Source organism: Chlamydotis macqueenii, chromosome 3 (genome assembly GCF_036417535.1).
Source record: "Chlamydotis macqueenii isolate bChlMac1 chromosome 3, bChlMac1.mat, whole genome shotgun sequence".
NCBI classification, from domain to species: Eukaryota; Metazoa; Chordata; class Aves; order Otidiformes; family Otididae; genus Chlamydotis; species Chlamydotis macqueenii.
Window position 1 is genome coordinate 9,040,693 of NC_141558.1, and position 27,198 is coordinate 9,067,890.

The following is a 27,198-nucleotide window of genomic DNA, read 5'->3' on the forward strand; positions in this document are numbered from 1 at the left end:
AGGCAACAGACTTAAATCAAGCTGTTCTGCCTGTAAATTGAGAATCCTCTCTCCTGAACTTGACACCCCCAGTTGGTGGTCTGTAGCTTACTTCTCAGGCAAGAGGTGAAGTGTTGTGCCAGATTAGATACCATTTATTGCCTTGTTCTCAGTTACCCTGTCCTCATTTTGCAGCAGAAGTATGGTGTTGAAGGATGGAGAGAATGAGAAGGTGTTTCCTACCTCTCCCATGTTAGGACACACTTTTCCATTGCACAGTTATGTTGTGGACAGAGTTCTAGCAGATGGGTTGTTGGTTTGGAGAAGTGGTACCTGAGAAGGGAGTACCACTAATAATCTATTTTCTCAAAAATAAGTATTTGACTGGTGAGGTGAAGTTTTGGGGCAATGAATATAATAGTGTGCATATACAGGTCTCTTCATCCTTTTATTAAAGGAGTGTACAGTATCTTCCTAGTCACAAAGGACAGTGGTTTATCAATTCCTATTCTCTTCCATCACAGAGATTTGTATTCCATTGGAATAACTTGCACTTTCTCGACTGAGAAGTAACCTTCTCCTCATGTGAGAAAAGACGGTAAGTGAGGGAGAATGCAATAAGGAAAGTAGAGGTGAGTTTTCACTAAGAGACTAGGGCAATGGCAGTTTAGTTAAGAGTGGATTTGTTAGCTGTGTTTAAATTAACATCTGTGAATTGTACGATGAACACTGCTTCTTTTGGAAGAAGGCTGTTCATCAGTGTTCTTTAACATTATTTTGTTATTTTTAGATTTAATTATCGAGCTATTATTGTGAAACTATTGGATGTTATTTTGTAGTTGAAAGAAGTGATAGAACTCTAAGTTTACATTTAAAAAACAGAGTTTCACAGAACAAAATACAATTGCTAAGCAGACAGTAGAGTTAAAGGTGCATCAAGACTGGATTTATGAGTCTTGTCAAAATTTCTGAAAAATCTTTTAGATTCAGTGTGTTATGTTTTCATTTGTTTTACTAATGATACTGTGAGACTCTGAACCTTAAAGGCACTTGGAAGTGAAGCAGCTGACTGCACAGTCAGATCAAGGCGATGTTTCCATCAAACCTTGACAATCTGTATTGACAGAAGTCTACTAAGCTAAAAAAAATTTCTCAAAGACATTTTTGATGCCATTACATACAGACAGCATTGCAAGGATTTTGCAGTAAAATATGTGGGAGTTTTTATTAACAACAGTCTGAACATGAGTCAGAAAGGAGGCCTTGCAGCAGTGAAAGCCAATTATATACATGGCTATAATACCAAGGGTGTAGCCAGCAGCTTGAAGGAAGTGCTTCTTCCCCTCTCTTTGGTACCTGTGAAGTATCTGCCCAGTTTTGGTCTCCCCAGTACAAGAAAGAGCTTGGCATTCTGGAATGAGTCCAGAAGGGCCACCAAGCAGATTAGGGGGCTGGAGCATAGCATGTGTGAATGAGGAAAAGCTGGGGGAGACTGATTTATCCACCTTGAGAGGGGAGACATCATTGCCGTCTCCAATATCTAGCAAATGTTTATAGAGAAGATGGAGTCAGACTTTTCTCAAAGGTGCATATCAAAAGGACAAGACACAATGATACAACTTGCAAATTAGAAAACTCCAGTGAAATATAAGGAGACATTTTTTTTCACCATGAAGGTTGTCAAACACTCACAGTTTACCCAAAGAGGCATCTCAATCCTTGGAGATATTAAACATTTAATTGTACAAGGCTGTAAGCAACCTAATGTAACAACAAAATTGGTCCACTTTAAGCTGGGAATTAGAGCATATGAGCTAAAACTTTCCATTTAAATTATTATTTGAGTCTCTTAATCTGTATAGTTATAGTTAGGAGGGACTCTGCACTTGGAGAAATACATATTGTGAAAGTGGTAACACACGCTTTGAAACACATGGGGTTTTTTTCAGGAAAAAGTGTGGCAAAGCAGATGAAGCATAAGACCCTCCCCAGTAGAAGAGTGAACTTGCAGAAGACAAGACAGTAGACTGTACAAAAAGGAAAATTGTGGTCTATACTGCCCATGAATGAATCAGTGAGAATTTCAAACACTGTTTAAGTTACCTACTAACTGATATTTATATGGGAATGGGAAGGGATAAAAACCATGACATCTTTAAAGGAAGTAGTTGAATGACTAGTGAAGAAATCCATTTATTTTTTTTAAGAAATTTGAATAGTGAAATACTGGATTACCACAAGTGTGTAAGTGTACAGATACAGCTACTGCCATGTTTAAAAAGACTACGAGTCTTGTCAGAGATAGTAGGAAACAAGAGTGTCATCTGGTAGGAAACAAGAGTGTCATCTGATGCAATACTTCCTGTGATCATTGATCATTCAGACAGAAGCATTGATAACAAAATAACTACTAGTACTGCTACAAAAAATATTCACTCAGTGAATCAAAGTGAACTTAATCAATGTGCATGTGTTAAATTCTGATGTTTAGCCATCCTATGTGATGAAATGAAACTCCAATGGCTCTCCATGGAAAAGCACCCTGGAGTCTCTTTGACCTTCATGAAGAAGTTCAAGTGCTCTTGACATCTAAGTCATCTCTTGTTGAACACCTCTGTGAAAAACATTTTCTGGCACATCTGGTTTCCTTAGGTAAGATATTTAACAAGCTGTCTTCCTTCCATTTGCTATTCTGGAAAAGCAAAGCAACCATACGATGTTAGCTACAAGGCAGAGAGATTTCAGGGGAAAATTGATTGATTTCCAGAAAAAAAAAAAAAGAAAAAGAAGAAGAAAAGCAGTTCCAGGAGTGCAGAGTTTGCAGAGCTTCTGTTGTTCTTTATAGTCATAGGGATCAGAGGCCCCACCTTGAGAGATACTATCAGGAAGCATGTTGCCATCTATTTAAATGCTCCGAAAAGGAAGTTTTATATTTTTTTTAAATGGATGGAATACTTGTAAAGTTGGACATGCAATTCATTTTTTGCCAAAGCTGAGTCTTTGTGTCATTTGACAGTCTAAGTAAATCTCCTTAATAACTGTAGTCTTCCAATGTCATATCTTAGCAATGAGGTCTGGATGAGTGCAAGGAAAGAGTTTATTGAAATATGTACTAAATTACTACTGCTTTCATTACTTCTTATCTCAATGTGCCCTAAGCAAAATTGACTCTTTAGCAATGAAATCGAAGCACAGGAATGGGTTTGTAAGTGTCAATGTTTTACCATTATGCCTTAGAGCCATCAAGAGAGGTAGGAACAAGCCTCTCAAAAATAAGCTAGGCATAAATGCAGATTTCACTCATTTTTAATAGGAGTAGCTCATTCACTATCTGAAACTATTCTCTTTTGATACGATTTATTTATTTGTAAAAGAACTTTTATGGCTTTTTCTTTGGGTGATGCTTGCAAGAATCAGATTACCAGTGAGACATGGAGTGCTGACAGTTTTCAAAAGTGAAGGTCAGTAACAGAAACTGAGCCGCTTAGAAGACCACAAATATTTCATCAAAACTTCCCATGCAGCCAGGAACAGGGATGAGCTATCTCAGCTGACAATTCCAACCAGGAGTCCCGACAATGAGTTGATGCCACTTCTCTTTATCTCACATCTAGTTTCACACCAAGTAACCTTGAAGCTGTAGCAGAACTAATACTTTCGGCATTGTCAAGTCCAGCAAACTAAGATTCTATTCAGGACTTTGGAATCAGAATTTTTCATTGTCAAGTCCATCAAACTAAGATTATATTCAGGACTTTGGAATCAGAATTTTTCAAAAATCAAATCTTCAAGCCATGGAAATGTTGTGATCGTCTTCCTATTTCAGAAAACATCTGTCAAGTAGATTATACATTTTTTAAACAAAAGTTTCATTTGTATCTGTCCAACTAGCTGTTTGTGAATTCAGTTCTCCACGTTTCCACTCTGCAGATAATTTAGTATTGGAAAGTTTGCATAGAGACGCCATGAATTCTCTTGGAGATTTGCAAGACTTGACTGGACAAAGTCCTAAGTAGCATAGTCTTAATTCAGTGTTGACCCTGACTTGAGATGGAGCTTGGATTAGAGACCAGGTTCTTGGACTACAGAGCCAGCGACTTACAAATGACTGATTCTGTAAAACCCCTTTGGGATCATCAGGACCTAGAGTACTAATCTGAGCCTCTTTCTGTTTTCGGATGATGTCAAAAGTGAAAAATTTACTTATTGACATTGCTACTGTTTACTTAGGAGCAAAACACTTCTGAGACTGCCTTTAGCACTTATTAGTGCTTACTAAAAAGAAAGAAAAAATACAATTTGAGGTTTTGATTTAGACTTGTATATTAAAAAAAAAAAAGAGGGAGGAGGAAGAAGTAATTCATACCAATGAATTACTAAACATTAAAACCCCATGTTGGCCCTTTTGCAGCATCCACTGTTTGGGACATTCCATCATTTACAGAAAATGATAACAATGTGCCATGTTTGCTGAAAACTGAATCCAAGTTCTGCCTGACAGATGCCATCAGAGCCTGTAAGTAGCACTTGCTTATAGCTTATAGATTTGTGTTGAATATTAACTTCTGACAGACAGAAAGAGATGATGTCAGGAAATGTTATGTAATAAAAGAGCCTCAGTCCTCATCTACCTGTGAATAAAAAACTGGTTTATTAACAACCTGATTTAATAAAAATAATTGGCATTATTATGTTGGTGTATTTTATTCACATTTATTTTCAGTAATTTACTTGACTTTTAGGTTGACTCCTCCTTAGTCAAGGTAATAATTACCATAACTGCTGTCTATCCCTTTTCTTTAATCTATCCCTTCTCCTTTAATTAAAATAAAATAGAAAAATCCAGCCAACTGCCCATTTATTTCCCTGCAGTAAACAAAGAAAGAAAACATCAGTTTCCATTTTCACTCATTTTTCCTTTTTTTTTTTACAAGCTTGATGTTAGGTAACCAGTTTTACACACTACATATATTTAGCCTCAGTAACTGCTACCTTTTTTTTTAAAAAAAACCAAATGTATAAAAACACTCAAAAAACCCTATGAATAAGTCTTTTTCAAAAACTTGCTACACTTGCTTGCCAAGAGGTTCAGTGAGACTACTTTAAATCTGAAATGGATAAATCTAAATAAAAATTAATTATGAGAGTGGGAAAAATTGAACTTGAGAGAGTATCTGTACATAGGACAAAAGAATTTTAATGTTTCATTAGCCCAAAGCATGATGTTAGTAATAAGCTAGCAACCATAAACTATGATTTTCAGACTGATTGGACTTTACACAGACACTGGGAATTTGCCATTGCATTTCACATTGCAGAACTGAGGCCATCATCTTAATTTATGTTGAGATTAAATATATTAATAGAGTATTTATGAAAAAAGCCAATCTATAAAGTTTGCATTTTCTTCATAAATGTACAGAAATTGCTTCACAGTCAAATTAAAAAGCAATATTAATATCAATAATAAAGATAAAAAAGATTCATCTTCTTTATAATCACTCTTCAACTGAGGGAGACAGAATACTCCTTCAGGCTTTCTGTGCACTAAGAATTCTGCACTGTCCAAATTTTGCCTAGATACTTTGTTCCACATTAACTTTTGGATTTTTGATTTGCTAGATTCCCACTTCTCTGGATTAAGATAAAACTGCATAGCAGGCATAAGAGATTTTCCTCACAGCTTGACTTGAAGTACTGAGGATAAAAAAAAAAGAGAAAAAAAAAAACCAAACAGAAAAAAAACCTCACTCCTAAATAGTAGAGTGCATTTCATATTTAATGTTTTGCATAAGTGCTGATGTGTTTAAATAGAATAATGAGGCATTGTTACTAAGGAAAAAAAATAGTTTTGCCTGTTGTATGATTAGATGTACTTCATCAGGACCACTGCTGCAGGAATTGCTTGTAAATTCACAAAAGGCTTTCCTCAGGAGATGTAAAAATACTTATGGAACTCAGATGCCAAGGCTCAGTGTGTATAATTGTATTACATGGAACATAAAGTTGTGAAACAGAATTACTGTGAGCTCAATAAAATAATGAACAAAACAGTGGGTACCTTTTTCTTCATCATGCTTTAGAACTGGAATTTGCTTTCATTCCTGAAATGCATATTACTCATGTGGTTTTCACTCAAACATAAATGATTTGAAATGATCTATGCTACCTCAGTGCTTATGCTACTATAAGTTACCAGTTGTAATTATCTGTCTTTTTGGATGGGAGTTTTAATACTTTCTTAGAAACAAAGATGAATTTCAAAAGGAGAATTAATCTATTTCAAGCATTCCCTTGAAACTTGCAGTTGGATGTGGGTGTAGCCTTCCATCCAACTGGAGCTCTGCTAAAGTCAATGGAGCTGGCATAATTGTTACTCATTCAGAAATATTAGCATTGAGATTGATAATGGTATGCAAGGGATAAAATCACATCACTTAGATGACAGAGAGCCTGTGGCTGTACACTGGCTGTACAGTTACTTCCTTGATTTCTCTTGTCTGTTATCCATTTAATTCATCAGTTCCAATAATTTCATAACATATGCTCATTTAAATATATGATTTTCAGGTTAATTACTTGGGAGCTAAGTCCCATTTTGAAAAGAGAGTCAAGACAAGATTTTTTAATATACTAAAGTGGCCAAAATATACATAGGTGTGATTCCAGAAGCAGATTCAGGGAATTAGGCATTTTTTAATCAAGAAAGACGTCGCTTGTCATAATAATTTGAAAAATCTGCACAAAAAAAAATCTGCCATAGCAATGGTTAGGACTTTCACATATATCAGAATAACTGTATGTCTATATATATATACATACACCTAAACACACACAGAGATACAAACATATATATATTATGTACATGTAAGCTCATATGATACACATGTACATGGGACTATAGAATGTGGTTGATAATGACACAAATAAGAAAAAAACCTTAAGTAAGCACAACCTTCAACAACAAAGAGCAAGCTGGTTTTAAAATTTCATATTCAGATTTCTGGAACAATTGTCACCTCACCTGGGTATTCTAACAAGTTAATCAGTAGCTGAATTGAAATCCTCATCAACACACTATGTAATTTCATTGAGAGTATCTGCTAACTCAGATCAACTCAATTAATCTCTAGTGGAATGAAACAAAGAAGCAGATGGTAATGTGTTCTAGTCAACACCAACTTTTTATTTTGTATGCATTTCTAAATACACTATTCCTAGGCATTAGTCCTAAGGCACCGAGAAATTGCTTTACTTTTAATCTAAGACTTTCAATAGACAGCAGTAAGACATGCTCAGATTCCATTTTGTCACTAATGATTACAGTTTTCTGAAATAAAACATCTCCATTCGGCTCAGTTCTGCTTGATACTTAGCCTGACACTCCCATTGGCTCCCGTGGGAGCAGCAAGTATATGTAGTGTGGGATATATGACCACCACCATCTAACAAAGGGCATGCCATATCCAGTGAATTGCGTGTTTAGTTAAATGCACTAACCAGTGCTGCATGCACTAACAAATGGTGATCACTAAGGATGCATTTCATATCGCTTTTTCCAAACTTCTTCAAAGCTGAGGATTTGTCATCGTAGACTTCAGTGTCTTCGTCCTCATCCAGAAATAATAAAAGTAGATCTCTCAATCCACATGCTCCTGAAACCAGCAGCTGGGCTCATTCTTTTATTCTGGTCTGGTGGTCGAGGCATTTGTAAAAGTGATTGAGGTATGAGTCCTGAGCTTATTTGTAACATTACTCATACATTTTGCATTCAATAACACCAACATTAAAACACACATATATGAGTCAGGAAGAAGGATTGAAACATATTATTTCCTATTCCTACTTGCCTGTAATAACCACCAGTCAAGGACTCCACTAATGTTCCAGATTTTGTCATCTTGATTGCTTGGTCCAACACTGCGAAAGTGTCAGTAGAACTAGGCTGTGACCCATGTCACAGTTAATCTGATGTCAGGGCAGCCTTTGAGCTGTTGGGAGATAGGTTAAATATGGTCACACTGGGAAATGCACTAAATCCAGGCTTCCAATTTCATGGTTTATATTCTGCCTATAATTATAAAAAAAAAAACAAACAAAACTCCAACAACTGGGCAGAAACCTTCTGTTTCCAATGTATTTTGGAGGAAATTGCTGTAACTGTATATTTTGAGAAAAATTTCCCTGTATGCTGAGTGTGATTTCAAAATGGCTAGCTAGCAGATTGAACCCATCAGGCGAGATAAATATATTAAAGTTCAGTTTCTGGATCTTGTCTGTTTTAAGATCTTGAGTAGCTGACGCCTAGAATTGGGCAAGCTGAGAAGCAAAATCCATGTGTATAAAGAAACAGAGAGAATAGTTTAACCAGCAAATGCTCAGCAAATTAAATGTCTTCAAAACGAGGTAACAGCTAAAGGAGGGCTATTTTGTGCTGAAATTTTGGCTCCATAGTTTATCCACGTACATAGAGTTTTACAGGCATTATGTTTTTCATTATATCTTTTGCATGTTTTAACCAGACTCTTCATCACTTGCAGAGATACGCAGAAGTCTATAGTATAGCTCCTAAAAAGGAGAAAGAGCAGTCAAGATATAGGCATGCAGAGAAGGCATGATGTATACAACAGTATATCACCAGTACAGGAAAAGAACAGAGCTCTTCTGTCAGTCAGAGTCTTCTTTAAGGTTTTGGCCATAGGACTACTGCAAGGAGTGTGAGGCGTATTTTTTAACCTGAGGGCAGTCCTGCCAAGAAAAACAACACTACAATACTGTTCCATCCTCAAACAAGATATAACTGTCCTGCCTCACCATTTTAGTTTTTCACAGTTTTCTACTTTGTTTCCATGGCTCCTGTGTTAATTTAGCTGCCGATTTCTCAGTTTTCAATTTATGTATCTCTTGTACTATATCCATATTTCATCTGTTTTGTCCTCTCTTTACCATCTCACTTTTTTTCTTTGGCTTCTTCCCTCATAACCCATCCTTTTTCCTATCACTATATTATGCACTCTTATCTTTGCTTGCTTTCAGCTCCCTTTTGCTGCTTGCTTTTTCTTTGCATTTCCCTCTATTCACTTTTTTTTTCCTGCCAGTTGGCTGGAAATGTATTATGGAAAGAAGTTACATGCATGCTATTTCTCTGAAAACACAACTACATTTACAGTAACAGAAGCTAACACATCGACCTATAATATCAAATTGTGGATGAATTTAATTTAATTCAAACTAAATTAATGCTTTTAAGAGTACCATATGTGTGCCAGATACTTTACAAACATGGAAGACAGAGTATATGCACTGAAAATATGACAACTGAGTATTCTTAATTTTATAGAATCTATTTCAGTTTATGCTAGATAACATTTTTCAAGGAGTATAGATAAAATGAGTGAGCAGATCAGAGTAGGAAAGCTCATAAAGAAGGGAGTTTTAATCAAGGACTTGAAGGAGAAAAGAGATTGGTTGAGCTATGTCAGGATTTTGAAGGATAAACTCCATGTCATAACACTGGCATATTTATATAGTCCAAAACCAGTCTAGATCCTACTTTTTCAAGTTCCTATGCTTGCATTATATACATGTAAAATATGCATACAAACATATTATATGCATAAATGTATAATATTTATTTTATATCTATTACATATGCATAGAATCGTGGAATCATACAATAGTTAGGGTTGGAAGGGACCTTCAAAGGTCATCTAGTCCAACCCCCCTGCAAGGAGCAGGGACATCTCAACCAGATCAGGTTGCTCAGAGCCCTGTCCAACCTGGCCTTGAATGTTTCCAGGGATGGGGCATCCACCACCTCTGTGGGCAACCTGTTCCCGTGTTCCTCCACCTTCATCATAAAAAGCTTTTTCCTGATATCTAGTCTGGATCTACCTCCCTCTATTTTAAAACCATTACCCCTTGATTTACTACAACAGGCCCTACTGAGGAGTTTTTCCCCATCTTTTCTGTAGGCCCCCTTGAGGCACTGGAAGGCAGCTATCAGGTCTCCCCAGAGCCTCCTCTTCTCCAGGCCGAACAGCCCCAACTCTCTCAGCCTTTCCTCATAGGAGAGGTGCTCCAGCCCTCTTATGATCTTTGTGGCCTCCTCTGGACTCGCTCCAACAGGTCCATGTCCTTCTTATGTTGGGGACTCCAGAGCTGGACGCAGTATCCCAGGTGAGGTCTCACGAGACTATATATGAGATATATGGGAGTCTCATGAGTTATACTATAGATATATGAGTGTTTGTGACTTACTTCTGATTATTATTTATTTTATCTGTACTTCACTATAAATGTGGAGTTCTGTACTATATAAGTATGTTTTTTCCTTAAGCTTTTATCTGAAGAACTGTCCACAGACTTTGATGATCTTCCCATCAAATTTGCACTTACTGCGTCGGATCTCCGTCCCTGGCTGTTCACATCTCATCTTATGACTATTAGAACTTATTTTACCTCTCATACACTCACAGAACACCATGAAATATCCTCATGCCTAGCTTTGCTTTTAAAATAAGCACTCTCACTTAAAATTTTTTTCTTTTTTTTTTTTTTTAATTCTGAGTTACTACTAGAAAGAGATCTGTTAAGTTTTACTGTGAGGCAGATCTGAAAATAAGTTATTTATAATAGCTAACAGCATGAGCATTGGAACAATCTTCTAAAATGGAAAAGACAGATACTCTAGTCCCTGATTTGTCTTACCTAAATTTGTGTCTTCCAAATCACGGGTTAGTTCCTTTAGACAGCATGTAAATTCTCTTTTTTTTTTTTACATGTTAAATTAACAGAAAATTACATTTTTTTTCAGAAAATAAAATGAATTTCAGTTAGAAAGTTGCAATAAAATAAATTATAAAATTAAAATACCGAAACATATCACATATCAAAAAAAAAACAAACCCTGAAATGAAAAGGAAAGAGAAAAAAAAATCATTTTTCATTATTCCACCTCTTAAGTATAAAATCTATATCTTAATCAATCATTTGGTGATTTTATGAGAGCTCCCATAGGTAAAAAAAAGATATTAGTGTAAAAGATTTTGGGCAGAAACAGTCTTTATAAACACTGACTCATACTCTGATGGTATTTCAGTATTGTCTTTATATGATCATAATTTCAAAACTTCTCCAATTCTATTTTTCTTTCTAATATTTCCAGAATTTATCCTTAATAATTTCCTAGAATTCCAGACCTCTTGCTCAAGCCTTTGTTTGCTTACATCTTCACAAAGAATATTTCCCATTTTCTGACCTTGATTTCCATTCCTTTGTCTAGCCCAGTTTCCTTAAATATTCTGAAGATAAAACAATCCTCCCTGTTGTTTGATCCACTCACGTCACCCATTCTTTTTGCCATGTGATTGGTTCACGCTGCTCTTGAAGTTGGCAGTCAATGGATGAAGACCCAAAGGACACAAATTCGTAGCACTGTAGAAACTAACACTCCTTTTCCTGCTTCATAAAGAGCATAAAAGTTTAATGGAAAAATGTGTTATGAATTAGTCTTTACCAGAGACATTATGAAATACAATTTAGATGGAGAAATCACTGAAGAATGTGTATAAAATTAGTATTTGGATTTTTCTTTTGAAAAAGTACTATGAGATTCAAGACTATCCTGTGCATAAAACCAGATTCTTACTCAGCTTAAAAAAAATTATTTGCATCATGGCCAGTGCAAACTCAGATGAACTGTCTCCTGCAGGTTGAATTTGTCTGTTGGTAGTTAGGTTGCTCTTGGCAATCTGCCATTTAATGTCTAATAAGGTACTTTTTCTCTAATCAGTCTAAATGACCTGAGTGATTGGCTGGTTCAATTAGACATATACCATATATTTATGCATTGATATAGTTTACATAAAGAATGTTGAATCAAAGGCAGTAGTCTGCAAAATCCCAGAATGACTCATATCTTTTTGGAATGGATAAATATCAAAGTTCAAATGTCTGTATTTATTCTGTCTGATCATAGGAATTTCCAGATTGAAACAGATTGGATCATGATCCATCCAGTTTATTATCTTGTTTTGAACATAAGTCAGGACCAAATGTTTCAAAGGAACATAAAAAAGCCTCTACTTAAAGATCTCCAATAAAGAAGGGTGAGATAAAGTTCCCCTAAGGAAAGGAGGAACTAAACCCTGTCACTTAGAAATTGGCTTAATCACTATATAAGAATGCTTATATTTCTTCCAAAAGTTCTATTTACTATATATGAATGTACTTAGTTCTTCAATGCAACAAAAATTGGTTATTTTTAATATACAAATAACCTTTTATTGCTGCTTGAAGAAAGCTGATTTCTCATTTTTGCTATGTCTAATATTAGCAATGTCAGTATCTGTTGGGTATCTTTGACAACCAAAGGTTGAATGGAGACTGTTATTTAATCAAACATCTCTCCAGGTGAGCATAAACCACTTCTGATTTTTGCTCAGTGATTGCATACTACCCTGTTTATTTTGACTAGTGACTAAGATTTGCTAGTCTGTGGGGGATTACTCTTGAATTGCTGATGAACAAACCAAAACAAAGCGATTTGATTAAATTCTGTCTAATTCTGGAATCTTCCTGAGCAGCTTTCTATCATTTTTGTGATGAAGAACAAGTGCTGTTTTGGAGGGGAGAGAGGAAGAAAGCTGACCATCCCCTTAAAGAAATAATTTTCCCATGTGTAACAACTGTGGAATGACATACAGCTTTATAATAGACTTTTAAAAGCTATCTAGAGACTTAGTAAAAAGCTTTCATGCCCAGTAGATAACAAAATGCTATATTAATTTTAGTGCTGGGCCTTAATTAAAAAGAAAACCATAAAAAGTATAAATGGGTACTATGTAGAATGATGCAGCTTTGTGGAAACATTTAAGCCTCTTCATCACAGAGATTACAGAAATTAATAAAAGGACATAATTTGTGTAATAGTGTACTGGACACAAAGTACTCAATACATTTTTTACCCCTTTGAACGAGCAGTTGTTTCTTGGCATGCACAGTTCTGTCTTTCCAGGTAAACTCTTCTGTCAGGGATAGTCCCCAACAAGCAAGTCTGTTGTTAAGGCTGTGTCTGCAAACGAATGGTCTATAAACAAACTCAGCATCTGGCAGACATTCCAAGGTGAAAGGCAAACAGATGGCTAATTTAATATAATCTAAGTGACTTTGGATCAGATAAAGCAATTGAATTAACAACACTTTAAATGAATGTATACCACACATTCTCACTCTGCCATTATAATAGACACCTTTTTATATCTTGAAAATCATTGCTAATTGAAGTTTCATATGGTGAATGCTTATATCTGCAAGATGTACAGCTAAAGAGCCTCAAAAAATATGCCATTATAAGTAAAAGCAATCAGTATTATAACCTTTAACTCAGATATAGTTATTTTCTTCAGAACTCCTCTAGACAATTTTTGAATCAAGGAATGTAGACTTGATACCCTATGAACTCTTTAGTGCACATACAGCAGGCATAATTTAACTCCAAGAATTAAAGTAAGTTTGAGGTTTTTTGAAGTAATTATTTATTAAACAAAAAAAAATCAAAACAGACTTTGAATTATAAGGGTGTTTTTATTATTATTATTATTGGTTGTTATTATTCATTACACTTTTTGAATTGGAGTATTATTTAATCTCCAGCTCTACTCTGCCCTGGTGAGACCCCACCTGCAGTACTGTGTCCAGTTCTGGAGCCCCCAACATAAGGACATGGACCTGTTGGAGAAGGTCCAGAGGAGGGCCATGAAGATGATAAGAGGGTTGGAGCACCTTTCCTATGAGGACAGGCTGAGAGAGTAGGGCCTGGGGTTGGGGACTAGTGGTAATGATTATAAAATAGAGGGAGGTAGATTTAGACTAGACATAAGGAAGAAATTTTTTACACTGAGGGTTTTAGAACACTGGCACAGGTTGCCCAGGTAGGTGGCGGATGCCCCATCCTTGGAAACATTGAAGGCCAGGTTGGATGCAGCTCTGAGCAACCTGATGTGGTTGGAGATGTCCCTGCTCCTTGCAGGGGGGCTGGACTAGATGACCTTTGAAGGTCCTTTCCAACCCTAACCATTCTATGATTCTATGATTCTATCTATGGCAAAGGAAATAAAAAAGTTTTTCTCTTAATTACTTTGTAAGCTCCCTCAGCATTGAGAGGGTGAAACACTTCATGAATACTGAGCTGTACTGTTGATAACACAGACAAAATTAAATGCTTAAAGTTTCTTTTAATTTGTTGGTTTTTTTTTTTCCATAGACATGGAAGTTAATTGTCTGTGCATTTTCTCATGCCTCTTCCAACAAAACTCTGTGTTTCATTTGTACGAAATAGGTAAAAAGCAGATGTAACAGAGTTTGCACTGTACAAAATGGAGGATGTCTGAGAAAATAGCTCTTCATCTTCTTTTCATTTCTCTCTCATTTGCACAGAACTCTGAAATCACTGCCAAACCCACAATTGCATTATGCTCCAGAGTTAGACATATGATCTATTGGAGACGGATTAAATACTGGCCTGCAGTGCTGCATGATGTAAGGAAGAGCTCCTTCCTGGTACTCAAGAACTCTGAGAATAACCTTAGATTCCTGGGCAAAGGGCCACTCACTGTCTTTTGGCAGCATCTTCACCAATGTGAAGGTAAAATAAAGGGTTGTCGTAGTTCAGCCCTGATCAGGACCAGACTACGCAGTCTCTCTCTCACTCCCCCCACCTTCCGAGAGAACAGGGAGAGAAAATATAAGGAAAAACGGCTCGAGGTTTGAGATAAGGACAGGGAGAAATCCTTAAAATTACTGTCACGGGCAAAACATACTCGACTTGGGGAAAACCATTCATTTATTACTACAAACAGCAGCATAATGAGACAGGACAGAGAACAAGATAACCTCCCTCCACCCCTCCCTCTTCCCAAGCTTAACATTATCTCTACCACCTTCCCCTCCTGAGCGGCACAGGGGGGAAGAGGGAATGGGAGTCGTGGTCAGTTCATCATACATTGTTTCACGCCACTGCTTCATGGTCGGGGGAAGAACTCCTCACATTCCTCCCCTGCTCCATTGTGGGGTCCCACCCCTACGCCACAGTCCTTTGTGGAACTGCTTCAGCGTGGGTCATCTCTTCCACGGAGTTCAGTCCCTTCAGAACAGCTGTCCCAGCGGGCCCTCCATGGGCCACAGCCGCCTTCAGGCATCCACCTGCCCCGGTGTGGGGTCCTTCACGGGCTCCAAGTGGATCTCTGCTCCTCCGTGGACCTCCATGGGCTGCAGGGGGACAACCTGCTCCACCATGGTCGTCACCACGAGCTGCAGGGGAATCTTGGCCAGGAGCCGCATTACTCCTCCCCCTCACTTCTGAACCGACCTTGGTGTCTGCAGCTGTTCCTCACAACAGGCTGGTAGATGTCTCTCAGGATCTTTTTTACATCTTATTCACTTCCCATCTCCTTTCCACTTCTTGCAGCCGGACTGGACCGAGTTGGGCCCAGTCAGCTGCCTGGCGAGAGGCCAGAGGGTGAGGCCTGCAAGGCCCATGCGGCCTGCGCCTCCCCCTCTGCACCTCTGCCCCCGCTCAGCTTCTTCACATCTTCTCTTCTCTCTCTTTTTTTTTTCTGTTTTCCCATTCTTAAATACGTTATGGCAGAGGCGTTGTCACGGGACATTCTGCTACCAATCGGCTCGGCCTTGGCCAGCAGTGGGTCCGCCCTAGGCCTGGCCAAGTCCCCTGAACAAAGGGGAGCGACTTCTAGCAGTTTCCTACAGAAGCTACCACCTTAGCCCCCCCCTACTAAACAAAACCATGACAAGGGTAAATTCACGATCACAATCAGAAAACTCAGATGCTGGCAATTGCAAGAGACTGATTTGATTACCCATGGAGTCTCTTTCAGTTTCATGTTTTTGCTTTCCTGTATACTGTAACCTCAAAATAAACTTTTCTGGTGTTCTGGCATAGGTTATCACTTGTTGCTATTTATCTTCTAGCAAAAATATCTGAAAAACTAATGAACATTTTTTTAAAGGCTTAACTTTCTCTTTTTTTTTCACATATGGCTTAACAGCGTTCATGCATGGTAAGAAGGAAGAGGAGTCCAAAGCAGGTGGAGTTTTGTGAGATTTAATAATCAGTAAAAGAAGTTAAGAAAAAAAGCTTGCAGATGTGCTACTGTTTGCTCTCTTGTGTTATATTCTCTAATGTGTTCCTGTCTTCTTGAAGACTCTCCAGATTTTACCAAGTATTGTATTATAGCATTTCTCTTGCAGAACACAAATTTTCTTTGAAGATAAACAATAATAATTTTACAATGTAAATGTGTATGTAAAGGACATACAATGGACATATAAATACAAATACTTCTATTTGATTAAGATATAGACAAATATATTAGTACAGACCTGGGTCTCCCATTAACATATATGAAATAATATTATTTTCTCTTCAACAAAAAGATGTGAACTCTTGTCAAAATCTGAAATTTCAGAGCTGCCTATGAAAGAATTTCAAGCCTTAGGTGTAAATCTAGATAGAAGCACCAGCAAAGATTAATAACTTTTTAAAAAATAAAAAGGTAATTTTCCTCACTCCAGACATGCCCAAATTAGGAAATTCAGATATGACATTTTACCAAGAAGACATCCAACCATGCATTAGTGGAAAGTAAGATACTATCTTGACTCTACCCTTTAAAATACAATGTTGTAACTATATAACTATGAAGAAAATAGTAGCTTTTAATTCTACAGCAAGTTGAACTAGGGACAAGTTAGGATTTTCATTTTCTTTTTTCTTTCACCAAAGGCAAGTATTTCAGCCAAAATCTTGCTAAAGGCAAAAGAGAATGCTTATTTATACAGAGTCAAGAATTTATTATAGACTAAGAATCTACTCAAATCACAACAAATAGTTTTTATTAGTCTAGCTGTAATTATATCAACACTTTAGTCAATTTTGAGTTGTTACAGAAAAGCCTCACTATTAATACACATACATACAATACATTTATTTATATATCTATATAGATCAACTTCCTACTATAATCCTTCTCCTTCCTCCTCCCCTACGTAACACTCTCCCTCCTCCCCTAGGTAACAGAGCAACAGTTTGAGTGATCTGAGGGAATAAAAAGGGAGTCGCAGTGAGCTGGCATTATCCTAAATTCTTCACTGGGAACAATATGATGTTGATTGTGATGGTTTCTTTTTCCTCAATCTTGGGTCCACCTGACATTTTTACACATTTTATGAAGTTGCTTATTTTCTTTTTCCCCACTATTTCCCGGTTCCACATGTCCTCTTTCATACCTTAAAACTGGGTTTGCCTGGCTCACAAGATAAGTTCTTTCCTCTGTGAAAAATGCTTGACCACCATGATTGATGATCATGCTCTGGGATTTCTGATGTCATCTGATACCTCTGTTCTTCTGTAATACATTTTCATACTAGTGTCATAGACAGTTCACTCAATGCATATTAGCTGCTTGTTTTTATTCTCTATTAAGTGTAGGTGTTATGCTTGTAGCAGTAGGTACTGCACCACACAGTGGCACAGAGACAAATAAAAGCTAAAACAAACTTAGGGAACAGTCACCTGACCACTAGAGAACTGCGACCTCAGCTACAGGAAATTAAATTCACCTCAGGCCAGTACAAGTCCAGACAAGTCCTGAGACCCTGTACTCCCAGGTCGGTACAAAACCTGTCACCTTTTACTAGTAACATTATCATTTTGAAGTCATATTTGTTGAGTTATGCAGTCTTTGGTCTTCTCTATACATGTAAATAATTGGAGTTAATAGGACGGTGTAGTGAAAATTTGTTGTAGAAGAAATATAGGGATTGGCGGAGCTATATCTGAAGTCGCAATTGCTTTATTAAGAAGTTAAAAGTTTATTAATAGTTGATAGTTCATTAAACTTGCTAATTATATATAATTATTAATATTATAGCTTGATTACTGCCTAATCATCTTAAATGTGGTTTATGCATATCACACAAGTTAGGAATATGCAAATTTGGAGAATACAGGACTCTACTACAGACCATAGGATTTTGCAATACAGGAAAAGAGTAACATAAATGTTAAATTATTAAAGGATAACATTTGTAATTAATTGTAACTAATATATTCCCAATGTATATACCAATATTTCTGTATATGAGCAGCATGGAAAGAAGAAGGAAATTATCTGACCTAATATGAGCTTTCTTGAATTTAAATGTTCAGTATAAACCAGATGTTTCTTATTGCCCTATAGTCAATGAAAAGAAAAAAAAAAAATTCAGGAAACAATTAGCTCAACCCTAAGGTAGGTGTTAAAGGCAGATGAGTTTAACAACCACCTCATGGCTTCTGCTTCTGTGTGACAACATCCAGTACAGATTTTATCCACCAGCTCCTGACAGCACTGGAGAGTAATCCATCAACTAACACAACCATATCTAGGGTCACAAAACAGCTCTCGCTGTTTCCTGCAGTCATGTAGGAAATGTACTCTGTGAAATATCCTCAATAAGTTTGACCTAGGGAAGACGGCACTTTAGGCTTGTTGGTGAAGAGACCTTTTTGGGAGATTTTCCCACAGCTTTGCTAAAGACTCAATGCGACCAACAAAACAGGCTCTGACTTTCATGCCAGAAATGATAATTAATGTTTGACTATGTAGTGAAATTAAGAATTTGGAGTATGACTATCTGTAGTATTAATTTGGTTGAAAAAAAAAAAGTCACAAATTCAATGAGATTAGGATCAAAATTTTCTAAAGTTACTGTAATAAATTCTAGGAAAAGTTTTTCCTTTTTTTTTTTTTGTATTAGAGGTGAAATTAAGTGTTAAAAACAAGCACAGTTTGGCAACAGAAGAAGTAAAGACACATAACAAAAAAAAAGAATACCACTGAGAAGACACTAATTTTGTCAATAGAAAAGAAATCAAGTAAATGGATTCTTAAATAAAATTGATAGCTGTCAGAGTGGGGAAAAACTGTGTATTGAACAGTCTCCAATTTGGCAAAGGCTCCATCTACAAAGAGTTTTAGAAATTTAAAGAAATATTTTGAATTGTCATATGAAAAAGAACTGAAGTCTAACTGAACAGTACATATGTAACAGACAGTATGTATGAAGCACTTGTAAGTTACTTTCTGCATTAACTAGGGATTTCGTATTATTTTAAAATATTAACTAGTATGGGGACCATATCTCCTATCTGACATAGAAATGATGGAATACAGACATGGGAAAGAAAAGATGTCAAATACCACTGACTGAAAGGATATTAAAATGATTGTAAAAATGCTTCTCAGAAATTGAAGGAGTAGGACTGGTATAATTTATTAGAATGCACATATTTTATTAACATATATGTCAATCTTTTTAAAAGTTATTTGTCCTCAAAAAGCTACCATTATACCTCCTGTGAGGATTCCTTGCATAGCTCTGGTGGAAAAGCGGGCAACACTCTCGTTAAAGCACAGCTAATATAATCTAAAATTATTGTAGTATATGGGAAAATGAAGAGTAGGACTGACATAAACTTTCTTTAAGAGGTTATTTAATAATTCCCTGACTGGAGAATAGAGAGACAGTTGGGAAAAGGGAAGAAAGACAGCAGGGGACTGAAAACTTTAAAGGTCATTATTGACTTCTTTTTCAAATAACAGAATTTCAAAATTCAGATTTAAAAGACTGAAAACTTAAGTTACCAACTTAATAATTCAAAATAAAATAAAATACTTCTAGTCCATTAAATTAATTTGTTTTGAATTACAAATTTTTATGATGAGCTCTCTTTGTAAACTCCAAACTTCTTGAACGATATGTTTGGTGATGCTTATAATCCAGAACATGTATACTGACCGTTAAAATTATTTTCTAACAATTTTCTGTCCAGCAGTGGGACCTCCAAGTGGAAGGAAGACAATGTTTTAACAAATATTTTAGTTTACTTAAGAAAGTGCAAATTTGGCAATCTGAAATAGCTTTCAAAATTTTGGTTGAATTTGGAAGACTTTTGGAAAAAAGAAACCAAAGACCTTCCTCTCGTAGAGTCTCAAAAGCTGGGGTTAGGGATATTTTTGGCATTAAAATATTTATTTTTTATTGCAATCCCTGAAAAAAAAAGTTTTAAAAATACACTGAAGTTCTTACTAATCAAATATAATGTTACAATAAACTTGACATGCTTTTCATATCTCATTTACTTGGTTCGGTGAAATTACCTGCTGACCCTTGTCTGCATTTTCCCCAACTTCTTTCTTAGCTTTTTGTTAATGCCAGTGAGCATAACTGGCAATCCAAGAACACTTGCCTCCTCTGAGCACATGGATTTCTCCCTCTGCAAGGCGCCAGTGCTAGCTTTGGATGTGAAAGTCTTCACTTTGTATCCCAACTCACTTCCAGTGGATCAGTACATTTTGTCAAGAGAATAATTTTTAAGCAACCTTTTCTTCTCCTTTAGGAGGTAGACTGAAATAAAGAGCTATTAAATCAGCTCCCATTTAGCTTGTGAGCTCTGCCAAGCTTTGTCTAAAGTACAGAAGGAAGGAGACACAAACAGGAAGGGGATTTTTTCCTGCTGTGCTTATTTTCTCAAGGTGTAAACACTTCAGTTTAAAAGCAATGAAAATTCAATTATATGTTCAAAATTATAGGATTTTTTTCCAATAGCTCCTTCTGTGATTAATTACTGTAATGGTTTAGAAATAGCTGTTATTGCAGGACCATCTTAGGTTCCAAAGCTTATAGATCCATGCTAACTGTGAGAGTGAACTCATAAAAATACAACCATTTTCTAAAAAGTAAGGAAGGAGGGAAAATCAAGATGGTTATTTTTATCTGCTACAGGGAGGTGTGATTATGTGAGTAGACTCATTGCTACCTGAAGGGAGTCAGATCAAAATTAAGACTTTCCAGTAAAGCACACAATTAAAGTTCATTGCAAGCGTTGTAGGCAAACTGTCATTTGCCAGAGAAAATACGTGCTACAGATGCACCACTGGAAATAGAAACAGAAAATTTCCTCCCTAGGACCGTTCTACTTTATTAAATCTGACAACTTCCACTTGAACTCAGTGTCCTGAGCTAAAAAAGAGTTTCTCATTTGGTTTAAGCCTTTGCCACATAACATGTAAGACGGAGGAAAGTTGACTTGTAATTTTACTCGCTGGCAAGGAAAAAAAAAAAAACAACTGCATTCCTTAAAAACCCCACAGTATTCTTGGTGAAAAATACCTCTTTAACCTCTGTTTCATTGCTTTCTGCATTTTTTGAGAGACTAGTATTAAAAGAGGGTTTCAAAGCTTCTCTGTATTAGTCGAACTAAAATAGAGCATTTGAAAATCTCCCACAGTGGGAGAAAATATTCAAGTTCAAATTTTCCCAATAAGTACGTTAGCTCTGCAGTCTTACAGGCTATATAATAGGTCATCTGGGTTAGTACAAAATGAAATTTTCTTTAAATATCTAGTTATATAGTATGACATAAATCAGAGATATAATCTGTAATAAAATACACTCTAGCTCTTTGCTTTTGTGACGTAAGTAACTTTATATGTTTTTTCCTTCAAATAAAGTTATGTCTGCTCTCTCAGTTCACACACATAACACCTATTACTACTAATGGAAGCCATGCATAAGAGCAGAAAAAACCCTATCCCTCCCACTGTTATCTTTCTTCTGCATCTCTGGGTTAATGACAATTGTACAGAGATAGAAGACAAGAAAACTTGGAGCTGAGGATGGAAAGAAACACGTATCCAAACTGGCTTTTTTTTTTCACATGAATGATAATCAGTCATAGGACATTTCAGAGGAAAGTAACGTCATAGGAGATTTTAGAGGAAAATAACTAATAACCACAGCCATTTCATCTGCAGCTTTGGTTGAAAACGTAAAATAAACTTTGCTGAATGTATTATGATAGTGGAACAAGTTAATAATTCATTATTTTGATTACAATAGCACTGGAGATCTATTGTGATAGACACTGCACAAATACATGTTGAAAGCCAGTCTGGAAAGGTGTATAATCTGAACAGACAGGAGAACTGAAACGACTCTCAGGAGCAGACTAGTGGCAAAACAAGAAATGTCTCAGAATTGGGACTGTAAGAACGGAGACCTATCCATTGTATCACACTGTATTTCCAGTGAATTTTCAATCTTTTCCATTTTTATTCAGTTGTCACATAAATCAGAATGGAGCAAGCAATGCTTATAAGGTAGGTGCTAAACTGTTTTTTCTCCAAAGACTACAAAAATTTTGTGATAACTACGTAATTATTCCTTCCAAGTTAAGGAGATTAGCATCTCAGCTTCTTCTGAAATTAGTCCTACCATACAAGAGGCCCATGGAAGAAATATTTTAAGGAAGCATAAGCAACTCTTAACATTTCATATTTATGCTGATTATTTGGATTATCAATAAACCCTCAGATTAAACTTTTAAATTGTTTACTGATTTGATTTGGCCCTTAGGTTTTTTACTAAAATACAAAGTGTTTCACTCTTCATTTTGATGTTGTTAGGTTAGAATTTATCCCATTCCCACTCATCACTGAGGGCAGTGGTTAATTCACATAGTTTGAGGCCTGTCATTTGTTCAGAATCTACTGTCCCACAGTCAGAAAATGCTCTTCCTCTGGATACATCTTAAAATCCCTTATCACATTTCATGAAGATCCTGTTTTCAGGATGCCTGCCTGGCTGAAATATACACTATGAGCAAAAGAACATGGAAGGAGGAAGACAGAGGAAATTCAGATTTTTAGCGGGCTGAATTACTCTAGACTTTCACTTTTTTTCTATTAACCATGTGGGAAGAGTGAGGCAGTTCCTTCCTTAGCTACCAGTTATCCTTCCGTAAGAGCACATACAGCAAAGCAAGGTAATCTGGACCTTCATGTATTTGTCTCTGAGCTGGCACAGCGAGGCTTTTAATTGCAAACAGAGCTCAAACAGCCAGCAAGTGATCTAATTTCCATTATTACTTTATCTCAGTCACACCAGAGTGTTTCCTATAAGAATTGCATCTGATTACATCCTTTCTTTTGCTATTCAGTTATAGAGGGCACTTCTAGATAGGAAAGACTGAAGTAGAGAAAAGACAGAGGAGGTGAGACCTGAGGAAGGCATAAAGGCAATCCAAAGCAAGTAGTGAATCATAGCGGAGGACAATATCTTTTTCTATCTTTTTGGCCTTTCTGTTTTCTTCTGTGCCTCATTGTTCTCTTATTGCTGATGAATGCAATTCTTCAGGCCTAGCAGTCTTGATTTTCTCTCTGAAAGCCTAGTTGTCCTAGTTTAATTTGAAGTCATCATCAAATGAGCCCTTTCATTTACTTAGATACTGGCAATTATATTTCAAGGAGTATCTTTGTCATCCCTTTATGTAAAAATTAATTTGCTGTTTGCATACCAAAAAAATTTTTTTTTCCATACCTTACATCGACACTTCAATAATTTGTCACTCACTTTTCCTATCCTTTTATTACGTCTTCAGCCTCTCTTGGCCACCTGCCAAACATTCCTGTAATCAAGTGTCCCTATAACTATGTAAAAGCCAAAACATTAAGTTTTGGCTTCCTGCAAGTAAAAAAGTAATTTCTAATTGATTGCAAGTTCAGGACAAGACAGGTAAAATTCCAGAGAGATGTCTGTATCGACTGTGGCTTGCTTTTAGTCTACTTTGTGCAGTCTTTGACAGATCAAACACACTATAATACCTCAGGTATTATAGCTGTTTTTCTTAACTTGTGTCTGTCCTCTAGATGACAACTTTTGAACACTTTACGTTCTTTAGGTTTAATAGTAATAACATTGAGACTAGAAGAATAGCTGAAACTGCTTTTGCTAAAAACAAAGTAGAGCTGAACAGAAAAAGGAAGAGACTTTTTAATGGGATTTGGCAATGTCAAAATTTAGTTTCATTTATTTCTTGGTAATTTAGAAATAAAGTTAAATATTTTGAAAAATACTTAGAGATGCAGAGTCTAACAAAACTTTAAATGTTAATATCTGTCTTATTTAAGGTAACAATGAAAAAGAATATATATTTTAAAAAAAATCAAAGCACGCCTACTTCAGAACAGGAAATTAACATATAAAAGTTTGTTATACTTTCAAAACAAATTTCAGAGTAATTTAACACAGATCTCTTCACCGTAGTTGATAGAAGATGGGGGAGGCACCTTCACTCACATTTCTTATTTTCATTTTGGTCTACACTAAATATTAATACTAGTAGTAGTACTACTACTACTTCTTCTTCTACTGCTGCTACTGCTACTACTAATTGTACATATTTTGGCTGTCCTTTTCTTATATATTTACTGAGAAAGTTTACTTTGTTTACTAATGGTTGAAAGATAACATGACTTTTGCAGAATGTACTAACAAATCCATCCTCAAAAGCAGAGAAAAGTAAGAGCCAGAGACTTACAAACCAGTCTGTTTCAGTTCAGCCCCAGGATAAAACAAATGGAATAAATAGTCAAACTGAGCACCTAGATAATAATGGGATGCTAAGTAACAGACAATATGGATTAAAAAGAAAAATCATGTTAAATTAACTTAATTTCCTCTTGCAACATGATAATTAGCCTAGTAGATTGTCAAACAGTAGACTGCAAATTCTTAAACTTCAGAGAGACTTTCGATATTGCATGTAATGACATTCCCATAAACAGGCCAGAGAAACATGGTCTGCATAACAGGAGGGTACAAATACTATAAAGATGGTACAAAACTGGTAGAAAAAAAAATGTATTTACACAATTGTTTCTAATCTTTCATTTGTCAAACTGTTCTGACAAATAGAATAAAGTTACTGAGAACCTGTAATAGATCTAGAGTTATTTAAGATTCTCATGAATTACTTAGGTGATAGAATAAAAGTGACGATGAGTTCATTGCATTTGTAGACACAGTAAACTTGAATAGACTGTACACATATTGGAATGTGGAAGGACCTTCAGCTCAGTACGCTGTTACAGAGAAGGTAATCGAGAGAAATATTTGCACAGAAATGTGCATTGACTTTGGGTGAATGGGGAAAGAGAACACAATTGTTTGGATCAGAACCTGAATCCAACTGTGAATTTTGTTTCCTCAGATATTTAATGATCTTTTCCAACTGTGAATGAAATCAGCTATTTTGATAGCTGTGCCTGGGTCTGAATTTTGCAGTTTAAAAGTCTTTTATCTGCTTTAAAGAGATATGCTGTGACATACTGAAGCGGGAGCTAGCTTCCTGACACCATGAAATGGAGAATACAAATATTTAGAAATCAGATTTAAAACACATGATTAAAAATACATCTTTTCTCTTCCACTAGGAAACTGAAGAGAGATAAGGTCATGGACTATGCAGGATATTATACTCACTTAATCACAGTAGCACTAAAGAGTTTAACAAGATGATGTCTCACCTTGGGAGGAAACATTATCTCTGTAATAGTTCTTAGAAATCATCTGTCATTGTTGTAGATTTTCAGCACTGAAATAGTAACTGTCAAGATAGGAATGGGAATAGTCCCCTCTGAAACTATTCATTTTACAAGAAAGGGAACAGACTGGCGTAGCCTTGACCAAGTGAAGATTTAATTTATGGGGTTGGTTCTTGAAAACCGTGGTACAACTAGCTAACTTTCAGGTCACTTCATGATATATCACAGTATGTCATGTTGTCATGTGTCACACTTCTTTTTTTAATCATTTTGTAATGTATTATTTTTTTTTATGGTGACTTGAATTTATGTATATCTTGATTTTTCATAAAGTACTCTGCCACATTACATAAATCATTTATAACTCAATGAACTTGCATGAAGCTTACAATGTATCAAAAGGTTACAGAGAAGTACAGTTCTATCAGTCTCTGTCATGGCAGCTTTCAAAGGGTTCTAATATTGCACGCTTTCACCCAAAAACATAAATGTTTCCTTCATATATGAAATTATTTTCAAGAGCATCACATACTCAGGTCCTTTATGTAGTACAACATATGCTGTTATCTTAGAAATACACAAAACTGACACACAGCAAAGATTCACATCTTTGCGTATAGCTCAGTATTTACCTGTCCTTTCCCACTGATTAATTAAAATGCAGTTGAAACTTTTAAAGTGGGTGGAGTTTTGGAATGTCCTTCATAAAAAAAAAAAAAAAAGGCACTGTAAAGTTTATAAATTTAATCTGGGTTGGATATTTCAGAACTTTATTTTGGACACATAAAAAGCCAGCATGAGGCAGAGATAGGGGAAAGAGTATGAGTAAGCCACATGTTCATCTATACTTTTAATAAGAAAAGGGGACAGGCAACAATTTTGAAAGACATTTCTAAAAAGTTCACAAAGATTCTTGTTGTATCGCAAAGATTAAAGGAATTTGGTTAATGTGAAGCCTGGTGTATGAATACACTGCCTAGAAATTAGCGGTGTACAACCCCTAGGATGTGACTATTCTTGAAACATTTGGTACTCGTTGCATAAAAGGTGACCTGATAGTGTTCACTTGGAAAATATTTGTATTACCTATATATTCACAGCCATGCTTCAGAACCTTTAAACCAAAGGGGTACAAATTCCTGTCATGAGCTTTACAACTAGAAAGTTTACCAGATATGACTCTACATACACAAATTCATGCAGCATTTGCTAAAATCCTGACGATTTATCCTAAACTGCACTAGGAATATTGTAATATCTGGAACGGACAGTACCTTGTTTTAAGATCCAAGTATATTTAGCACTTCAAAGAAGAGGTACCAACAAAATGAAATTTTTGCACTACATCCTCCTAATTCTAAACTGCTTGTATTGAAACTTCCCTTCACATAAATCAAAGAAATCCCCAGGAGCTCTAACTTACAACAATCTATCTAGGGGAAAGGAAGATAGGATTCCTCCCTGGAGAGGTATCTAGAGTGGATGAACCCTGCAAATATCATAGTCAATCACTGCTGCTCAAATCTGACAAAGAACCTTGTTTTACAAAGTCTCCTGAGGGACGCAAGTAAAAGATTTTGGCAGAAAAGATTATTTCCAAAAATGTAGGTGTTCCTCTGAGTGCAAAGGAAGTTGATACAATTGATTATCACAGCAACAGATTCTCTTTCACTTTTTCTATCCATCTTCTCCCAGATCCTAAGCATCATTTTCAGGTGACATGCCAAACACTAACATTCTGCAGGAGTCAAATTTACCCACACTAGCATGT